The sequence below is a fragment of the Panthera leo genome, chromosome F2 (genome assembly GCF_018350215.1).
Source record: "Panthera leo isolate Ple1 chromosome F2, P.leo_Ple1_pat1.1, whole genome shotgun sequence".
Taxonomy (NCBI): Eukaryota; Metazoa; Chordata; class Mammalia; order Carnivora; family Felidae; genus Panthera; species Panthera leo.
This window is the reverse complement of record NC_056695.1, coordinates 41,901,837-41,914,200: the sequence shown is the minus strand read 5'-3', so window position 1 is coordinate 41,914,200 and position 12,364 is coordinate 41,901,837. Positions and strand designations below refer to the sequence as shown.

General features: G+C 42.2%; 1 long non-coding RNA gene across 2 annotated transcripts in view; it reads right to left on the bottom strand.

Moving 5' to 3' along the window:
- Positions 1-5,239: 5,239 nt before the first annotated feature.
- LOC122211099 overlaps positions 5,240-12,364 on the bottom strand; it is a 33,966-nt gene continuing 26,841 nt past the window's right edge. For both annotated transcript variants that reach the window (XR_006198492.1, XR_006198491.1), the window contains exons 2-3: positions 12,124-12,211; positions 5,240-5,335 (exon numbers count right to left, since the gene is read on the bottom strand). This is a non-coding gene — a long non-coding RNA (uncharacterized LOC122211099). The remainder of the gene's footprint in view (positions 5,336-12,123; positions 12,212-12,364) is intronic.

Here is a 12,364-nt window from a genome sequence, read left to right as displayed (position 1 = left end):
ATTTACATCACTAGCTCCTCTGTTTCTTAGGCCTTTGGACTCAGACTCAAATTATACCACCTGCCTTCTTGGATCTTCAACTTAAAGATGGCAGATCATGGAACTCCTCTGCCTTCATAATGTTGGCCAATTCCTCATAATATAAATACACATACAATTTTTTCTGGTTTTGTGGAGAACTCTAATGCAAAAATTAGAATATGAGAGGGGTGCCTGGGTGGCTCAGTCGGTTAAGTATCTGACTCTTGGTTTCAGCTCAGGTCATGATCTCACAGTTTCAGAGTTTGAGCCCTGCGTCAGGTTCTGCACTGCCAGTTCAGAGCCTGCCTGGGATTCTGCATCTCCCCTTCCTCTTTCTCTTTCTCTCTCTCTCTCTCTCTCTCTCTCTCTCTCTCTCTGTCTGTCTGTCTCAAAATAAATAAACTTAAAAAAAGGGGGGGCGCACCTGGGTGGCTCAGTCGTTGGGCGTCTGACTTCGGCTCAGGTCATGATCTCACAGTCCATGAGTTCCAGCCCCGCATCGGGCTCTGTGATGACAGCTCAGAGCCTGGAGCCTGTTTCCCATTCTGTGTCTCCCTCTCTCTCTGTCCCTCTCCCACTCAAACTCTGTCTCTCTCAAAAATAAACAAACATTTAAAAAATTAAAAAAAAAAAAAAAAAAGAATATGATGAAAGAGGACATTTCCATAGTCTCAAACTATCTCCCCGCCAAGGAACTTACTTACAAAGGGGAAAGTACTAACTTTAGTGGAGAAGCCTAGCAGACACTACCTTAACCTAGTAAGCAAAGTTAATATCTCCATAATAAGACAGATTAGTATCATGTGCATCTTAATATAATGTGTACTGAGAAGGCTACCATGTCTATGGTATCCTTGCCAAAAATGCACAACTTTATGAGAAAACATCAGAGCAACTAAATTGAGAATCTACAAAATAACTGGCTGAGGGGCGCCTGGGTGGCTCAGTCGGTTGGGCGTCCGACTTCGGCTCAGGTCATGATCTCGCGGTCCGTGAGATCAAGCCCCGCATCGGGCTCTGGGCTGACAGCTCAGAGCCTGGAGCCTGTTTCGGATTCTGTGTCTCCCTCTCTCTCTGACCCTCCCCTGCTCGTGCTCTGTCTCTGTCTCAAAAATAAATAAATGTTTAAAAAAAATTTTAAAAACAAAATAACTGGCTGATCCTCATCAAAAGTGCCAAGATCATCGAAGAGACCAAGGAAATGTTCCAGGTTAAAGGAAACAAAGGGGATACAACAAGATGCAGTGTTCCTTAACTGGATTCGGGACCAGAAAACAGACATCAGTGGGACAGTTTGTGAAATCTGAATAAAGTATGTAATTACATAGTATTTTATTAATGGTATTTTCTTGCTTTTGGTGATTATACTATAGTTATATAAGATGTTGATATTTGGGGAATTCAGATGAAGAATATGTGGAACCAATTTTTACCACTTTGAATCTGAAATTTTAAGTTAAATTTTTTTAATTAAAGAAGTTTTAAGGTTCGATATAAAGTTGAAGGACTCGTTTTCACCCATGAGTCTGAAGACTCTGAAAGGAGTACTGTATTATGGGTGTCATTTGCCTCTCAAGGTGAATACATTTTACAAACAAACAACAAAAAAAACTCCTTTACATGTGTAAAAAGTAACACTTGTTATATTACCAATCTTCTTACAACCTCCTATGTTTTTTTTTCTTAAAACCCTACAGAGGTTTCTCACATCCGCCTCACTAAGTACCACCGATATATAAGAAGTTAAGTGACTCCCACAGCTCCCAGGGCCAGTAAATAGAGGCAGAAGTGGAAACAGGTGTCTGCTCCACCTGCGAGGCCCCTTCCACCAGGCTGCACTGCCTCACGAGTCTTCCCTCCAGAGAGCACCAAAGAAAGACCCATTTCCCAAGACGTTTCAGAGACACCAAAAAGCTCAAAATGAGGGAAAAGCATGACAGACTCCACACTTGTGAATTACTATGCTAGAAGGTTCACAAAAATCTCTTCCTATAATTAAAATGTTATTTTTAAAGAAGCATAGCCAAACATTTTACACTTAGGGGAGAGGAAAGAAACTAATCCTTTCCCTAAGATCTTTAATGAATGTGATAATAGTTAACATTTATTGAGAAATTACTATTGCCAATCATTGCTCCAAGTTCTAATATGTTAGTTCATTTAATTCCTGAAACAGCCCTATGTTGTACATAAAGTATTCTTCCAGTTTTATAAATGAGGAAATGCAAGCATTGGGAGTTTTAGCAACTTTCCCACAGTCACACAGCTGGGGGGATGAAGACAGCTCAGTGAGGTCAGATTGGTCTAGGATCTTTTTTCCAGCATTTCTAAGAAGATTTTGCCTCTTCCTATAAACTCTCCAGTTTTTCTATCTCCTTCCAAATTCCATATCACCTTCATAAGACTGCCCTCCATCATCACAACCTCTCTCCAGATCTTTGAGAAGGAATGGCTTCAAATAGTGAAAGCTAGAACGTTGTTCTGTCTGTAACACTCACGTCATAATCTCACAGTTTGGGAGTCTGAGCTCTCTCAGCAAAGAATCCATATCAGGCTCTCTGCTGTCAGCAGAGCCTGCATCAGATCCTCTGTCCCCTCTCTCTCTGCCTCTCCCCTGCTAGCACACATGTACTTTCTCCCTCTCTTTCAAACATACAAAAATTAAAAAAAATAAAAGTGTGCACTCTGCCCAAAACCACACCAGAAGGCATGGGAAGAGGGGACATGATAAAAATTAGATGTAATGTCCCTACTCTTTTAGATGCTTCAATCTCTTCAAAGAGCTCCTTTTAAAAATAAACATCTTGGGGGCGCCTTGGTGGCTCAGTTAAACATCACACTCTTGATTTTGGCCCAGGTCATGATCTCACAGTTCATGGGTTTGAGACCCAAGTCAGGCTCTGCACAGCCTGACACACTCTGCACAGTGCAGAGCCTGCTTGGGATTCTCTCTCTGCCCCACCCCAGCTCATGCCCTTGCTCTCTCAAAATGAATAAGCTTAAAAAAAATAAAATAGATTTTTCACTATCCTCAAGGGGAAAAAAAGTTACTCTCTTCTTTGCTCATAAGGAATTCATGTGTGGATTAGTATCCTTTATTAGCCATAGGTGGATAGCAATCCTGCCTTTGCCAATGGTCAGGATGCATAGTTCAACAGGGATCAGGTCAAAAAATGCTTGATTAGCTCATTCACAATTATTATAACCATTCTAAGAGACTTCTCCAAGGAGGTAGTCAATAAGCCATTTGATTAGCTATGTCTCTTCAACAACAACATTTTCTCCTTGTTGTACAGAGATATCATCAACCGAACATTAGTAACAATTTTGAACTAGATTTTCAATGGTTGTGGGAAGATACTCTCTGAACCTACCCTTCTGTGAACAGCAGCAGCAAGCTCGTTCTGGGGTTGGCAAATCCCTCAACAGCCTCTGAGGAGATCAGACCCCTATTCTTGTCCTGGTCAGTTCTCTACTCCCAAGTTTAGAGGCTGATCAGCCAATCTAGGACCTTTCAGGGCAGGTTCATCTCCTGCACTCTCCTGCTATTTGCTATTTGTCTATGCAAATGCATTTTAATCAAAAGACTTCACAATTCCCCTGTACTGTGATAAAGCATTTCTTGGACAGGATGGCTTACAGATGACAGGCTGCATAGAAAGTTTTAAATCCTACCTTGAAGATCCATACAACTTCCCAGATAGCTGCAGGGGAAAAAAATCCCATTATCTCTCATAATCCCACACAGTACTAAAAGGTCAAGAAAGACATTATTTGGACCAAACTTTGTTGCTGCTATACTGATACACTCAGGAAACTCTGAATAAAGTTTGAAGCCCTAACTCTTTTGCCTACTGTACCACGCACCTCCCTCCTACACACACGCCCCCTCCCCACCCACACACACCTTGCACTTCCCATTCCCTCTTCTGATTGAAGTTAAATTCAGATAGAGAACTCAGACAGCAAACCTTATAGGAAGGGAGAGGTGGTGGCAATGGTAGCATAATATTAAAAGAGCTCAGAACACCGATCTTATTCTTAGTTACTATATTCACATTTCCTAAGTTTTGTTTTTCTAGAAATGTGGATATTTAGCTTTTCAATGCTGGCAGTCTTTCTTAACTTGGATGTGGGGGATAATTTGTCATGATTGAGGAGTAAAATGAAGCTGCTCAGGGACTTTTAGACAGGACTCACAAGTCAAATCCCTTTTCCAATTCCTGGGCAATCATTCAAAGCGCCAAGGCCCCACGTATGCATTCTGGAGTGTTTTAAGGCTAAATCTCCACTGAACTCTGCCTGACTCAGCCCAATTTCCCCAGGTACCACAGACCCACAGAGGACACTTGTAAGGGGTGAATGGTGCCAAGCCCCCAGGCAAGTACTGATGGTTCAATCTGCCTACAATATAACAAAAACACACCCCCATTATGATTCCTCAAGATGGAACATGGTTGAAATAGGCTTCCACCAGGCTATATAACCATACCATGTTTACAATGTGTCCAACTAAAAGTCCATAGATGGTTGGGGCGCCTGGGTGGCGCAGTCGGTTAAGCGTCCGACTTCAGCCAGGTCACGATCTCGTGGTCCGTGAGTTCGAGCCCCGCGTCAGGCTCCGGGCTGATGGCTTGGAGCCTGGAGCCTGTTTCCGATTCTGTGTCTCCCTCTCTCTCTGCCCCTCCCCCATTCATGCTCTGTCTCTCTCTGTCCCAAAAATAAATTTAAAAAAACACTGGAAAAAAATAAAAATAAAAAATAAATAAATAAATAAAAGTCCATAGATGGAAGTCATTTATGTTGCTGAAAAATAAACATGAGGTTTTTAAGATCTCAACTATAAGCATCTCAATCTTTGTGCAACCTGTGTAGCATCCTTTACATCTCGAGCTTCCCATATGCAGGAATCAGCTCACAAAGATACAGTAAACCTCACTTACCCGTGGGGGATATGTTCCAAGACCCTCCCCAGTGGATGCCTGAAACCACAGATTGTACTAAACCATATATATGGTTTTCCTTTACATACGTACGTAGGATAAAGTTTAAGAGTCAGGCAGGGTAAGAGACTAACAATTATGATATACTGTAATAAAAGTTATATGAATGAGGGCCCTCTCAAAGTATCTTATTTTATAGTACTCACTCTTCTTGTGATGATGGGAGATAAAATGCCTACGTGAGGAGATGAAAGGAGGCTGAGGGACATAGACACTGTGACATTGAGTTAGGCTACTACTGACCTTCAGATGATTCATCAGGAGGAAGACTATGTGCTTCCAGACTGCAGTTGACCACAGGGGAATTGAAACTGCAGAAAGCGAAACCCCAGATAAGTGGGGAAAACTGTACTTACTGCTCAACACCTGAAGAATCTAAAGGTCACATGAATGTCTCTTATTTCTCTAGTTCTTACCTTTTCTTTCTTTCCTTCCCACCCACCTCCCCACCATAACCACCCAGACATACTTCTCACATTCCAAGTCTCTGGCCTTTTCCATACTGGACAATCTAATAATTATGATTTATATAGAAGCTGGTGGAAGGTACAAACTCAACAGACCCCTGTGCCACTATGAATAAAGTTAGGCAGACATCATTATAATGTAGTCACAGACATGAACAGAAAGCCTTCAACCTGATGTCTTTTTTATTTTTCCATCCAATCCTCCATAGATTCCCATAGCTTCTCAGAGGTATTTTGGCACAGAAAACCGTTCACCAAAAAAATAAGGCAACTATGAAAGCATACTGTTCCTTGCTTCCATCTAGAGCACTTATTAGAGTTCCTCCTATATTTCATCTGATGAAGAAAAAAAAAAGTACTATGCCTTAAGAAAAAGGTTGAGAACATCTTATACTCCAATTTTCGGGTCTTACAGATGGATATACTGAGGCCAGAGCAAACAAAGGAAGAGAATTAAAGCAGAAAGTTCCTTGGGATCCATAGAGCAACATGATGGTATACATAAAACTTTATGAAGATTTAGTCTGGGATCAGAGCTGACATCTATAGACCTTTACAACCTTAAGTTGGTGGGCTTATAAACATTTTTTGGAGTCCTGGTCTCCCCCTGTGAACATATTCCCCCCAGGACAGCCCCCTCGAAGCAGCCAGACAGAGTTGGCTACTGTGGAGACCTTTAGTATGCCCTCCAGAGCTCCAGCTTCTTTAAGATGTCCCACAAGTCCTAATAGGGAATGTCTGAAAATAATCCAGGGGTCTATCCATGGACAATGGAATATTTTATAGTAATGAAGAATGAGGACAAAAGACCTTCAGAAGGTAAGTACTATGGCTCTGGGCTTTGACTGGCCTTCCTACCCTCACCCTACCAAGTGACCTCCATGCTCTCCACCCCCAGCAGTGACCTGTGCACAGGGACCTGGAGGGGATCTCTGGGTCAACTGACTTCTCTGCACCCAGCCAGGATTTAGTGTGTTGATCCAGCAGCTGGCAGGTACATGTGTGTGTGCAAACTGAGCCACGGGGCAGAATCTCTGACTGAGGCCAGAGACTATCACTACATTCCTGAAAGTGAGATCTTAAATAGCAAAGTAAACATTATAAGTCAAGAGAAAGACAGCAGAAGCGAAACATTTTCTAATTTTAGTGCCTTTAACAGCACTATTTTCCTGTTATCTGAACAAGGGATCTGTTATGAGCTGAACTATGTCCTGCATGATTTTATATGCTAACGCCCTAATCACCAGTACCTTCAGACTAGGGCTGTATTTGGAGAAAAGGTCTTTACACAGGCAATTATGTTAAAATCAGGTCCTTAGGATGAGTAGTAACCCAATAGGACTGATAGCTTTATGAGAAGACATTGGACAAAGAGACATCACACGGAAGACTGACCGTGTGAGGACATGGAGAAAGCGAGCCTTTGCAAGCCAAGGAGAAAAGCTTCTGTAAAGACCAACCCTGCTGATGCCTTAATCTTGGCACTTCCAGTCTCTCCCGAATTGTGGGAAAACAATTTGTCAGTCTGAGGGATTTTGTTATGTTAGCCCTTGCAAATTAATGTAGAGCCCCATATCTTCATTTTGCACTAGTCCCTGAAAATTATGTAGCCAGTTTTGACGTTTTACTGGATAAATTAAACCCTGCTTTGGGATGATCTTAACCCAGAACTATATAGGGAAGGAGAGTCTAAGAAATTTAATTCCCAGCTTATCTAAGCTGGCAATCCAGCACAGGAAAGCATGAAGATTCCTGGAAAAGAAAATACATATTCTTCTATGCCATGGCATCAGTATTTGTGGAATGCTGATTGCATATTTAATACTTCCCAGGACACAGAGGGCTGTGTGCAAGTAGATCTATGCAGACCTATGTATTGCTGAAATAAATTTCAGTTTACCTGTAGTTCAAGGTGTAAAATCTGGCAAATAACCTGAACATTGTCATAAGTGTTTTATTGAAATTGCATTTTGATATGTCCCAATTGAGTCTTACCAAAAAAAGTTTCCTTGCTCTTAAACCATGAACATGTGAACTTACACACAATTTGACACATGTGCTCCTTATCACCAGAGTATATGAAGCATCCATGACAGCTTAGCTACAAATGCTTATTCATTTTTATTTATTGTTCAACTTTATTTCAGCATACTCAAGAACTTGATTATAGGTTCTATAGCTGTGTTTTAAGTTTTTTAATTTCAGTTGTTGCTGGAAACATTGTATTAGACATTAAACATTTTTATTACTTAAAAAGAAGAATGAGGAAACACCTTCAGTACTAAAAATATTCTCTCCAAGTGATAGTCCTACTAAAAACATAAAACCAGGAGAATAATTTATATATATACATGAAATATATCTAGAGAGCCATGGGGAGGGGAAATTTATGCCCAGTAGAAAGGGGTGGGAGACTTTTTCATCAACCTCTTTGTACCTTTTGATTTGAGTAACAGTTCAAATGTATTCTGATTGAAAAACAGTTTTGTTTAAAAAAAAAAAAAAAACCCAGTTTCAAAATCTGCCTTCAATTTTGTTTTAGTATAGGACTCTTAAAATCTATGATTTATTTTCTCTTTACTCTCCATGGGTACCTCAATTTCCCTTCCTTGAGAAAAAGAACTATTTGTCCCTCCATTTGATTTTATGATAAACTTGCTGCTGGCTTTAAGTTCAATTGCCCGAGCTCACAGCATCCAATAAAGTCGGGCAGAGAAGATAGCTGCTTCCTGAAGTTTTAAAACACTCAGCTTTCACATCTCTGGCTCCCTCACATCCTCCAACCTAAGGCTGCCAGATCCTTCTTGCAGTGCTCTAGCCAAATGCATCATGGTCCCACCGTGGTGGTGTCGGAACCGTTCTTCCAGGGACAGTTAGGGCCCAGTGCTTCACATCCTTCTGATGTCCGAAGTGTATCCCATGTCAAGCTAAAACTTCCTTCTTCAGTTAATCACATCCCAAGAGCAACTGAGACCTTAAATTTATAATCTCTCAGCAAGCACTGCAGCCAAAATTGTACTATTCTCACTAAAATAGGTGTATTATATTTGATACTTGGTGTTCCAATAACTTTTCATGGGTAAGATGTGGGAGGAAGTGCTGGGAATCTCACCCTGCAGTGCCCCCTACTGGTCATTTTAAGAAGAGGTTGAAGGAATGGAGGGAATGGTAGGGACTTTCTAAAGGGTGCTAAGAGATTCATTCTGTGGTAGGCCTGGGATTTTCCCCCCCTATATGCCCTTCGAGTTGGGTATTATTTTGGTACCTACACTCCCCTAGTTACAAGCTTACAGAAAATACCTCTAAGTCACATTGGTGAGGATCCAGTGTCAGTAGAAGGGAAAGAACTCCAAACTACAGACAGAAAGAAGAGAACCCCACAAGTGGGGGGAACAAAGTGCCTCAAATCTTAAGGGCTGCCCCATCCTGGCCCCCAACCCAGAAAGGGTGGTCATAATAGGACAGAACATTGATTTCATCTGCCAAAAACCCTATGCTGAAATTCTCCGATTTTTTTCCCCTCATAAATTTTCTTTCTCTTTCAACATGCAAATAACTCTGGGAAAGTTATATGCATTGGTTTTACATTTGCTTTAGTGGAATTTCCTTGAAACAGATTGGCTTTGACTAACAACTTGGTTTGGGGTTAACTGTGACTGAAAGTTTTAAGACTTGCATTAAGGAATCTGGAGCACGTTCAAGAAGGGAGGCCCAGAGGCCTGGGTTCCAGGGGCCTTTAGGTACCCAAGGGCAGCAGAAGGACCCTGAAGGAATTATAGAAGGACCCTGAAGGAATTTGTGAACACTTAAATGTTCCCTAGTGTAGCAAGGTGTTCAGATGGTACCACTCCCATCTCCAAGTGTGGGCCATGTCCCAAAGCTTAGAAAATAGATGCCAAGGCCATCCCCACAGGATTTGCAAGGGGGTCACCAAAGAAATTCTTTTTCCAAAGAGAGCTCATCACCCACGTCCTGACAATATAAAAAGCAATGTATTCATTGGAAGAGAACAGAGCTAGGAGGTAGAAGATATTTTAAGAGAGTTGGTGCTCCAAGAGTCCTCCTCATCATGGACAAGGAGGAAGTGGTGCCTCCCCGCCCCCAACCCCTACTTTCTGTGAAGTGAGGGATTCTTCAAAAGAACTTAGAGTTTGTCCTTTGTTCCCTGGAGACTGCAGGACTGACACCGGACTTGTCCCTCAAGTGTTAAAAGGTAAGAAACTAGCTGAAGTATCCTGCCTGCTGACAAGGACAACAAAGGAACAGCCAGCCTTTCCAGAGTTTGGTGTGGTAAAGATGTTCAGGACTTTCCTGTTGGGCAACCATAAACCCGCATGGAAGAAAAATAAATAGAGACTTGGTTTATCTTAAATAGATCCCCTAGAAGGTCAAAGTGATCCCAACATAGGGACATCACAAGGAGTCAGGAACTGAGAAACACAAATGTCCACTGCCCATAGCAGGGGAGCTGTGGGTGACAAAATGCTATGACTGGAAGCCCTGAAAACTCACTGAAAGCCTCCCTCTCCCCAGGAGTAAATACTAGCACTGTAGCATCCAACCCACCCAGGCACCCCAATGCCAGATAACAACTGTTCTGTCAAATAAGACCTTCCAGCTCTTGCTCATGTCCTCCCTCTGCCACCCAGTGCAGTCCAAGGAGTGATGCTGAGGTAGAAGAACAAGGAGAGGAACAGAGGAGCCAGCCAAGCCCTCCCTTTCTCTCCACACAGGCTCACAACTCAAAGAGCCTGATGTGGAGGAGAGGAAAACTTGGCTTTAACAAAACTTTGCAATGACGGCAATTATTCCTTTATTCATTAATAGATAAGGAAGAAAGACAAGGAGTTCCACTGCAGTTCGGGTGATGATGCTGGAATACATTCTGTGTATGCCTCTAAGTGTAAGGAAAACACAAACACCTGAGACCTCTCAAGGTGTCTCTTTTAATCTTCTAGTCTAAGAAACAAGACTTGGGAAGGATAACAAGTAGTACTGAATAGCACTTTCCAAACCACAGTCACATGTTATTACTCTATTTCATTCCCATTATCATCCCCATTTCAAAGATGAAAAAAAAAAAAACAAGGTTCTGAGAAATAACTCACCCTGGGAGCAAGTGCACCTGTAACTGAATTTGAACCTAGCCTGACTCCAGGGTACTGAGAGCACCATTTGTAAAACTCAACTTTCAGCTTCTCTGGAAAAATTCTGAAAGCTTCAATGGATACAAAGGATTTGGTGCTTTACTTCCTAGCTACTAATCCGTTAATGTGATCCACTGGCTAAATGCCAGAAGCCAAGCCTACCAGCCAATAAATGTCCCTTCAAGACGACCATCACTGATTTTCCTGTGCCTTCTTAAACTCCTTAAAATACTCCTGAAAATTGATCATCTTCAGTTACTGAAAGATAGTTAGGAGGTCCTTTTTACACTGTCAAGCTCTGGACCGCTAGATCATTTCATGGTTTCTCACAGCCTGCCCCAGTCTCCAGACCATCTCATTGCCCAGGCATATAGGCTTTCCGGTGAGCTGTGTTTCTCTACAACCCACAATAAGCTTTGCTTGTTCCTCAAAGGTGAAATAGGGTTTTTTTTCCACACTAACAAATCCCAACACGCGTTGTTTCCATAACAACTAGTTTAACGTTGTAAATGATTTTTAATTATTTAGGTCTGGGATACAGCATTCACATTTTCTCAAACAGCATGGCAGGTTTTATTAACTCAGATTATTGGCCAGCCCCCCTCCCTTCTCTTTTACCAAAAAGATGGAAGAGAAGGAAGGAAAGGACAAAGAGGAAGAAAAGCCCAATGCAATAATACAGAAACAGCCCAATGCAATAATACAGAAAAATAAATTCAAGGCAGGAAGGAGGTTTAACATTCATCCGTTCTCCTGGGGTACCAAACTCAGGTGGATAGAACAGCAGCTCTTCTCTCGTGCCCCTCACACATCACAAGAGAAACTAGTCTTCACTTTCTGGCAGCCCCTTGCTTCATAGCCAGAAGCCTCTCTCCTGCCTTTTCCTTTATCATGGCAACCACTCCAGATACAGTTGTTTCATTCTTAGTTACACCAACTTCTAACTTCTTAGCAGTAAACTAGACTCACAATGTGCTTACAGCCAAGGTACTTTATTGTCCAAGAGGGGAGCCAAGAAATCAATTTGCAACTTTAAAAAGGCCATGCGGTAGGACAAATGGAGAGGCAGGATTCACTGACGTTGCCTCCACCCCTACATTCCCACCACTGACCTTAGGAAAGTAGACAAGAGTTCCTATCCTGGCTTGGCCTGGGACCTCAGAACAGCTCTGGCACCATATAAGCCTCAGAAGGGCTAGAGTTTGGACTGGTGGGCTTGTCTGCCACATCAACGGTCCCTAAACCTTGGGGTTTAGGCATTTCCCTCCCATTGGCTCTAAAAAGCAAACCCCAAACTAGCTCACTTTCTAGTCCTCCCATCTCTGTCCTGTTAGAGCCTGGTTTCTTTCCCTCAGTTTCAGTGTTCTGAACCTTGGTTCTGTACCCCAGTAGGAGGCATGAACTACTTTCTCTCACTCTTGTCTCACTTACTATAAACCTTGCCTCTATCCCTATCCCTAAACCTCCTCCAGGTTTAACACTTACCTATGCTCTCCTGGCATTTGAACCTTGGCCTCCCTGACCATGATCTCCGGGTCAATTCCCTGATCCAGCTCCAGCAGCACAGAAGGGCCTGTTTTACAGACATGAGAAACAGGTACAGTGAGCTTGAACTGCCTGCCCCAAGAAGAAAACCTGATTATATAACCTAGATTCTTATCATCTGCGCCAGTGGTTCTCAAACATTAAGTGGGCATCAGAATCACCTGTAGGGAATCACGAGCTT